Source organism: Vidua macroura, chromosome 6 (genome assembly GCF_024509145.1).
Source record: "Vidua macroura isolate BioBank_ID:100142 chromosome 6, ASM2450914v1, whole genome shotgun sequence".
Lineage (NCBI taxonomy): Eukaryota > Metazoa > Chordata > Aves > Passeriformes > Viduidae > Vidua > Vidua macroura.
Window position 1 is genome coordinate 2,712,924 of NC_071576.1, and position 7,909 is coordinate 2,720,832.

Below are 7,909 nucleotides of genomic sequence, written 5' to 3' on the forward strand. Positions count from 1 at the left end.
CGACGGACTCGCGACCTTTAGGGCCCGGCCCGCTCCCTCGCGCGGATTGGGCGGGAGCGCCGCGGACACGCCCCCTTCCCCTCAGAGAGGCCACGCCCCTCCCGCCCCCCTCACGGCCCCGCCAAGATGGCGGGCGGTGGCGTGTGGGGATGGCTCGGCGCTGCCGCCGCTCTTCCCGCCCCTGAAGGGTCCTTTCGCCCTCACAGAAGGCCCAGTGGGCTCTGCGAGGGGAAGGGTGAGGGCACGACACATACACACACCTCTTGCACCCCCTCAGGGATGCCAGGGGTGAGGCGTTTGATGGGTTTGGAGTTTTAGAATCATGGAATTCCAGACTGGGTTGAGTGGGAAAGGACCCTTAAAGATGATCTTGTTCCAGCTCCTGCCTTGGGCAGGGACATCTTCCACTATCCCAGGTTGCTCCAAGCCCTGTCCAACCTGGCCTTGGACACTTCAGGGATCCAGGGGCAGCCACAGCTTCTCTGGGCACCCTGTGCCTCACCACCCTCACAGGGAAGAATTCCTCCTTAATATCCCATATAAACCCACCCTCTTCCAATTTAAAGCCATTGCCTCTTGTCCTGTCCCTCCAGGCCATCACTTTGATAATTTTTATCTCTGGGATTTTTTTTTTTTTTTTTTTTTTTTTTTTTTTTTTTGGAGGCTCCATTGCTCTGCTTGGACGAGACCTGTGCTGGGATGGGCCTTGTCCAAGCCTCCAAGGCTGACAGACTTCATGAGTAAGGGTTTCAATTCCTTTTAAACCAAAAAAAACCCCGACTTTGGGATCATCTCAAGAGACAGTTTTACGAATAGCTGAGGTCAGGGCACGCACGTAGCCTGCAGCAGGAGAACTGGTGAATGCAATAATTACACAAAACACTTCTAAGACATGATTCTCATTTTCCATGTGTCTCCCCTGTTGTTTTACCATCAGAATGAATCATTCTGTAACCATAGAAACAATCAACATTTCTTATTTTTTGACTTCTTCAGGCCCAGAGTGACCAGATGACACACACCGACCTTCCTCGGTCCAGGCACACCCAAAATCTGGGGGCGAAGCTCCCACATTGCAGCCAGATGAACCACTGCAATATTTAACCTTTTACTGCGAGGGAAAGGCACAAACTGGGTGTGAGTTTCCCCTCCTAGCCCTTATTGTTTGTTTTGAGGGGTTCAGAGGAGTGGGAATGTCCCGTCCATGCTAAAAATGAATATTTTATTCTGCTGCTTTGCCTGGTTGAACAGGACTGGACACATTTCCATGGTGTGATAAATGACAGACAGAGGTTCAGCTTAACTCCCACCACAGTGCCTTTTCCTGGATGGAAAGATTGTGTGGATTTGAGGTAGATTTTACACTTTGTGTAAGTAAGAGTGGAGAGTCGATGCTTTTTAAAACCAAAACCATGCCATAACAAGGCTGTGACCACATGGGGTCAGCCCAGCTTTCCCCACTGAGGCTCAGAGCAGAGGTCCTGGACCTGCAGCGGGAATGCAGCCACTTTTGGACAATTCTGCTCCAGGTGCTTCCTCCCAGTTTCCAACAAGGGCTCTGGAGGGACATCCTGACCCAGAAGGTGCATCTGGCCTGTGGGATTTAGCAGCTGAGCAGTGTACTCTGTGTGTGCATCTCAGCCCGCGACCTGTGTGGCAGTGGAATGTTGAAAAATGAGGGGGAAATGCTTTATTTTGGATAAAACTCTTGCTCTGCCCCAGCAAGGCTGAGTTTGTCAGTCCTGGAGACCAGTGCTGTCCTGTTCCCCACTGCAGCTGCTGACAAATCTTTTTGCACGTGGATTTTGTAGCAGCAAGAGTCTTAAACCAGAGGCAGGGGAATGATCTGGATGGGAAAACCTTCCTTGTCATTCCAGATCCTTGTAAATAGTCTTTCTCCATGCTTTTTGTAGGCTCCCTTCAGGCACTGGATGCTGCAGTTAGGTCACCCTGAAGTCTCTTCCAGGCTGAACAATCCCAATTTTCTTGGCCTTTCCTTGTAGGAGAGCTGCTCCATCCCTCTGATCATCTTGGACTCTTTCCAACAGCTCAATTACATTGATTGGTATTCCCAGGATGGGAAAAACCTGGATCAGGGATCAGCCACTTTTGCTGAGTCCACACCTGAAATGGGCTTTGCTCCTCTGCTGAGCAGGGACAGGACCCAGGGAAGGGCTGGAGCTGTGCCAGGGGAGGTTTAGGTTGGATATTAGGGAAGAGTTCTTCATCCAGAGGTGCTGGGCACTGCCCAGGCTCCCCAGGGAATGGGCACAGCCCCGAGGCTGCCAGAGCTCCAGGAGTGCTTGGACAACACTCCCAGGCACGGGGTGGGATTGTTGGGGTGTCTGTGCAGGGCCAGCAGTTGGACTCTGATCCACAGAATTCACAGAATCCACAGAAGCCACAGAATCACCAGGCTGGAAGAGACCTTCAAGATCATCAAGTCCAACCCAGCTCCAGCCCCTCAACTCAACCCTGGCACCCAGTGCCACATCCAGGCTTTGTTAAACACACCCAGGGATGGTGACTGCACCACCTCCCTGGGCAGAACATTCCAGAGCTTTATCACTCTTTCTGTAAAAACCTTTTTCCTGATATCCAACCTGTATTTCCCTTGCCACAGCTTGAGGCTGTGTGCTCTGCTTCTGTCAGTGCTGCCTGGAGAGAGAGCCCAGCCCCAGCTGAGCACAGCCACCTTTCAGGGAGTTGGTCCCTGGGGTCCCGTCCAGCTCAGGACATTCTGTAACTCTTTCAAAGGCCAACAAGGGTCCAAAGCTCCCTGGTATCTCCGAGGCCAGGATTTGGCTGCTGAAGACCAAGGGGAAAGTTGAAACAACTCCTTTCCACTGTTTCCTCATTTCCACATCTCCTCTCTGCCAGTTCCACTGTGGCATTTTCTGTTGCAGTGGGAAAAAAAAAAACAACCAACCCAAAACTCCGGCAAAATTATCTCCTTTGGCTGCTCTGGATTTGTCAGCAGGGAAATTGCAAATCCATGGCTGCGGGACAGCCAGAAAGATGGGAAGGGAGCCATGCACTTGTTTGATGTCAGTGTCAGAGCCTAAACACACCCTGCTTTATGAGGAGGGAAAAAGTGCTCTCCTTTTCCTTCGGCTGCATGACACAAGGCAGGAAGAACGGAGGAATCCTTGCCACAATAAAAGTGTTTACATTCTGTTTTGGAAACATGCTCAGGGCTTGGAATACCCAGGGATCAGCCTCTTTGGCTCTTTTAACCTTTCATAGACAGGGCTGTATCCAGCCACAAACAAATCCTGAGGGGTGGAAATGTCTGAAGAGCTGCACGAACCAGCTCCAGGCACCTGGATTTTGCAGTGCCTGTTTGTCTCCTGGGCAGAAAGATGCTGCTGTGTCTCCCCAAGTGTTTCCTGCAGATAGATAATGAGATACTAAATATCTGCTCCAGCTTAATAAAGCCAAGAGGAAACCTGGCAAAGCTCTGCTGCCATCCAGATGGCCTCCTGGGCCTAGGAAATGGCATTTCCTTGGGGTTTGGGATGGTGTTAGTGCAGTTATGGAAGGAGAAGTGCGTCTGGACCGTGTCTGCCTCGCTGGAAATAATTATCCCATCTTTAACCAAGCAGCCAAATGTAATTTAACTGCCAAGAAGGTCTTCAGAGCCACAGGGATGTTGCAGCCCCAGCCTGCCATCCATAGAGGCTGGCAGTGTTTGGTGTCTTCAGGTTTTCCCATCTTTCCTGCCCATGTCCCAAACCCACTTCTTTTTCATGGAGAAAATCCCTACCTAGAACTGACAGCGTCTCCCCTTATTAATGCTCCAATATCCTGGCTCAGAGTCCAAGTCAAGGCTTTAAAAATACAACAAGAAAAGCTCCAACAAGAAACTTAATTATGGGTCTCACCCTCCTTTGGATGTGGCTGTTTTATGGGAAGTAAAATAGTATCAGCTCACCCCCCAAAAAATGGAGTTGGGATCAGATCCAGCACGAATTTGGCCTCGAGGTGAGAAATGGGTGATGAAGCCCAAATGGTGCTTCTGATCCCAAGGTGCTGCAGGTGCAGGGGTGTGTCCATTGCAGGTGACTCTGGAGATTTGGGGTAAAAGGACATTTCCTCATCAGGCACAGGCAGAGCACTCGGGATGACAGATCTTCCTGTACAAAGTGAGCACACTGCGGGTTCTGTAGGCTGTTCTCCTGGATTGGTGACTAAAGAGCAGCTTTTGCCTTTTCCCTTTCCACCAAGGTGGCACCAAGATGGCATTTGCCCCGTGACTGTCTCTGCAGACACGCTGTCACCTGATGTCCCATCAGTGGGACACTCAAGGAGTGCTGTGTTCCCCAAAGCTCCATTAAATTCAGGACTGAAGCTTCTCCAAAGGAAATACAGCCCTTGCCCTCCTCTTCCATGGGTATTGGGGGATATATTTAAGAGATATATTTAAGTGTCCCAAGTGAAGGACTTGAAGAATCTTCTGTGAGACCAGTGTGGGTCTCTCTGTGAGTCCAGCGAGGGGCAGCTGTTCCTGGGGGTGGAAAGGGACAGGTGGCTTCGGGATCTGAGCCAGCCATGGGATCACTGGGAACATCTGAGGGATAGAGCATTTAAACTGAACGAGGGGAGGTTTAGATTAGAGATTAGGAGGAAACTTTTCCCTGGGAGGGTGGGGAGGCCCTGGCACAGGGTGCCCAGAGAAGCTGTGGCTGCCCCTGGATCCCTGGAAGTGTCCCAGGCCAGGTGTGACAGGGCTTGGAGCACCTGGAGTAGTGGAAGGTGTCCCTGCCATGGCAGGGGGTGGCACTGGATGGGCTTGGGAGTCCTTCCAATCCAAACCATTCTGTGAAGCCACAATTCTGTGATCATGCCACTGTTGTCCCAGTGGCCAGGCAGCGATCCCTCCTCTGTGCCAGCATCGGGAACCTGCTCAGCCCTGCTGTGCTCACCCGTGGCCCTTCTCTCCCAGTCCCTTTTCCCTCTAGGTGGAGTTATTACACATCGGATTTCAGCTTCCTCCTGCAGCCGTGCAGACAGTGAGAGATCCCTGCCTCTGCCTGGGTGCTTCCCTGGAATTTAGTGGCCTGAATTTAATGAAGCCCAGTGTACCTCGGAGAGCTTCCACGTGTTGCATGCTTGGGATGGGAAAGGTGAGCTGTGCTTTGGGGTGTGTGGACCAGGGCAGGATGGGGGGGTCCCTCAAAATGAAAGGAAAATGATTAACCAGGGATGCTCTATGGAGCATCTTGCCTTAATTCTGCTTCATGAGCTTTTCCCCCTTTCTCTTACCTTGTGGCACAGTTGTAGGGGAGGAAGAGGAGGCAGGAAATCCTGCAGGGCTGATTTTGAACTCTGCCTAATAAAAATGGCATCGTTTGGATTGACTTGGTCACAGAGGGCTTGAAGGATAATTTGAGACTTGAAGGTTCCAGGTGCTCTCATTTCCAGGCCCTGTGGACATTTGGGACAATGTGGGTGCTGGGGGAGCAGCTGGGGCCAGGCTCTTCCCTGTGCTCCACGCTGTGCCAGGGGCACATCCACCCTTGCTGTGGCATCCTGGCTCTTCATATCCACATTCCCCACCAGCAACATTCCCTGCTCTCACTCCAGTTCTCTTCCAGGATCTGTCACTTCAGTGCTTTGCAAGATTTACATCCCTCCCCCTCCTTACCATCATTTCCCTGTCTCAGACACATTCCCACCCTCTCCTCCAGTTTATGGGAAGGGGAAAAACATTCAGGAGATAAAGCAGCTGCCCAAAGAGATCAGCCAGACCCTGCAGCTCCTCCTGAGTTCCAGGGAGCCCCAAGCTGTAAGGCTGCATCCTTGGAAGGGCCTGGCACAGGGTTTTCAGCTGGGAGATGATGTGAATCAGATGTGGTCCCTCCAGAGGGCCACCCAGGGTGGGACACAGCGTGGATGGGGCTGGAGGTGGCCTCGGGGTAGCCCTGTCCCTCTGGAAGGATGGGCAGGCTTCTCCCCAGGTTTGCCATGCCCAAGAGCTCTCCTCGCCCTCGCTGCCTCGTCAGGGGAAAAGCAAAACTCACAAAACTCTTTCCTCAGGGTCACAGCAGCTCTGCCTAAATCTGCTGAGAGCCATTAGGGATACCAGGAACCTCGTTTTTCCCATGTGAGGTCTGGCCATCCCTGCCCCTGGGTGAGCAGGAATTAGATGGGCTCATTCCACTGGGACCAGCATCCCATATCCCACTGGTGGGGGAGAGCCCAAACCTGAGCTCAGTGGGCTCAAATGCTCTGAAACAAAAGAAGACGTGGAAAAGAGGGCAAGTTTAGATGGGATATTGGGAATAAATTCCTGCCTGTGAGGGTGGTGAGGCCCTAGCACGGGTTTCCCAGAGAAACTGTGGCTGCCCCTGGATCCCTGGAAGTTTTTGGTGCCAGGTCAGATGGAGCTCTGAGCAACCTGGGATAGTGGAAGGTGTCCCTGCCCATGGAATGAGATGGGATTTAAGGCCACTTTGAACTCAAACCATTCTGGGGTTCTGTGATGATGATTAAGGAATTGCACAAGGGGAACAACAGAGCCACTGCCATCCCATCCCTGAGCCCAGTGTGGAGGGCAGCGCGGTGCCTTTCCTTGGACAGCCTGGCATCAGGGAGCTTCACTTTCTCTGGGCACCCCTGCAGTTCCCCTGTGGCCCCTAAGGCTTGTTCCTGAGCTGTTCCAGTGCCTCTCTTCGGGACTTGTCCCCAGGCAAAGGACTAATGGGAGTAAATCCCAGCTGGGATCGCTGGTGTGAGTCAAATTTCTAACCCAGATCCTCTCCCATTTCTCACCCCCTTCTCCAGGCAGGAAATCAAAGCCCAGATCACTCATTAGGGATGGACCAGCTGTTGACCAAAAGCCAAAAATAAAACCCAGAGCAAATGCTTTATTTGCTCAAACTGCTGCATTCTCAGGGGAGGAGGAGTGGGAGTTCTCCAAGCAGAGGCTTCCCACCAGCTGGGAATCTGCAGCTTCACCAGGAGCTGACAGCACAGGGGAGCTCAGTTACCAGCTCTTTGTCCTAGCTGGGGATCAAAGGGAAAATTTTCTGAATGATTTCAGTATCTGACAGGTTCCTGCCTATTTGAGCCACTGTGAAATATGGGATTGGCCTTTCTGAGTCACTTGGGAATTTGGAAAATATTTTGCTACTCCTGTGTCAAGCTAAAAAAAGAAAAACTCCTGAAATGCAGCTCCACAGCCTCTTCCACAGATCAGATCAAATGCTGGTCACACTGATGTGATCTCCCTGGCAGCTTTTCTGGGATGAATTTGGCATGTTGGGATTTCAAGTCCTTCTTAAACTGGAGTTTCCCCATCCTCTCCCCCCACAGCCCATCAGCAGGGGAGGATCCAGGTTTGCATCCCGAGGGATCGCAGACCTTCGGCCTGGGAAAAGTCCCCGTTTGCATCCTGGAGTTATGAAAACCAGACGGGAGAGCTTAAGGGAAACCAAAGGAGCAGTTTCTGGGGGGAGACTGAAGCCTGAAATATGTGGAACAGCTGGAGGGATGCAGGGGATTTCAAAGGGAAGGCTGGGATGCCGATGGAAACGGGAGCAGGGTAAGCACCGCACTTGGTGCTTACGGGAAGAGCTGTGAGCAGGGGGGGGGGGGCACTTTATTTGTTTCAGATCTATAACATCCAGCAGATATTTATGGATCTTTTATCTGTTTAGTGCCTCGGGGCTGCAAATCAAAGCACACGGGGCTCTTGTGAGACTGAAAGCAAACAAATAAAACCCCCACTGGTCTCCAGAAAGGTTTGGAGTGCGGTCACTGATCCGCCCGGATTTAATTAGACCCATTAAAGCCCTCCTGATGCTGTCACTCTGGAGAGTTTTGGATCCTCACCATCCCTTCCTGCATCGGAGATGAGGGATAATACACCTGGGAAATGAGGCCAGACAGAGCCAGGCACATCCAC

At 51.9% G+C, this 7,909-nt stretch overlaps 1 long non-coding RNA gene across 1 annotated transcript; it reads left to right on the top strand.

Moving 5' to 3' along the window:
• The first annotated feature begins 115 nt into the window (after positions 1 to 115).
• LOC128809155 (uncharacterized) lies at positions 116 to 7,696 on the top strand. The gene is made up of 3 exons (XR_008437635.1): positions 116 to 235; positions 4,946 to 5,126; positions 7,318 to 7,696. It is a non-coding gene; the product is annotated as an uncharacterized LOC128809155 (long non-coding RNA).
• Positions 7,697 to 7,909: the final 213 nt, after the last annotated feature.